The following is a 1,269-nucleotide window of genomic DNA, read 5'->3' on the forward strand; positions in this document are numbered from 1 at the left end:
GAGGGTGTTGGTCAGGGATCCACGGATCACGCCAAACCGATACATTGAACCCTGAGCCAATCGTCCATCGGGCTCCTTTTTCCACTATACTTTTAGTTGAGAAAATGCTTCTCCATCCAAGNTTAGCATCCTCTAAAGCCGTCTTTAGGGAAGAGATAAGAGTGTTACTATTCGGAACATTCTGCTTCCTCCACCATGAAATAGAATTCCTACAATTTTTGATTTTATCCACAAACATTGGTATCCTGATATTTTTAGTACGATCCCACCCCGATTCCACAGCTGCGGAGAACCCGTCTTTCCCATCCACCTCTTGTCGAAACGAAATTGGCGAAAACGTCGTCCCTCAGCTTTCGCACAAGAGGCTAATATAGGACAATGATCCGATCCTATCATTTCCAGATAATCCACCCGCAAACACGGAAAGAGTGTATGCCAATCTTCATTCCCTAAAGCACGATCCAACCTACAACGGACCACATGGTTATTGCAGCGATTACCTCGCCATGAAAGAGAATCTCCATAACACGGAAACTCTAACATCCCACATTCTCTAATCATTGAAATAAACGGAAGGAAGGATGAAGCCGGTCTAATTGCACCTCCCAATTTTTCATGATTACCAATTAGTTCATTAAAATCACCAATCATAAACCAAGGATCCTACCGAATAGCACCAATTTGAATTAATTTGTCCCAAACCACCTGTCTACACCTGGGGACGGGATCTCCATAAACAAAAGTAATAAAAAAGATTTGAGATCCCAAAAAAGTTTGAACATCAATTAACCGATCACAAGCAGAAAGAACTTCAAGTTTTATATTATTATTATAAAAAATAGTTAAACCACCACTAGACCCACAGGGTTCAACCGTATACAAATGATGATAACGAAATTTATTCTGAAACTTTTGTAAATATGAAAAACATTTTTTTGTTTCTGATAAAAATAAAACATCTGGTTTATTCTGCTTCCACAAATCCTTCAAATAGTTCTCTGTCAGATCCGCACCAATGCCCTAACAGTTCCAACTCATGATCTTCACGTTTGAGCCGGCGGTTTCGGGAGAGCCACCATCCCTTTCTTCAGTTTGCGGGTTCCTCCTCCCATATTGCCACCCTCTGACTTCTTCTGGTTTGGCCTGGCAATCCCTTTACTCTTTGCAGCATCACCTGCAGTTTTCAACAATAGAGCCTTAGCTAATAATCTTTTACCAGGCGAAGCTATAGCTACAACATGTCTTTTATCCCTACCACCCTTAGAGGCC

The sequence above is a fragment of the Camelina sativa genome, chromosome 9 (genome assembly GCF_000633955.1).
Source record: "Camelina sativa cultivar DH55 chromosome 9, Cs, whole genome shotgun sequence".
Lineage (NCBI taxonomy): Eukaryota > Viridiplantae > Streptophyta > Magnoliopsida > Brassicales > Brassicaceae > Camelina > Camelina sativa.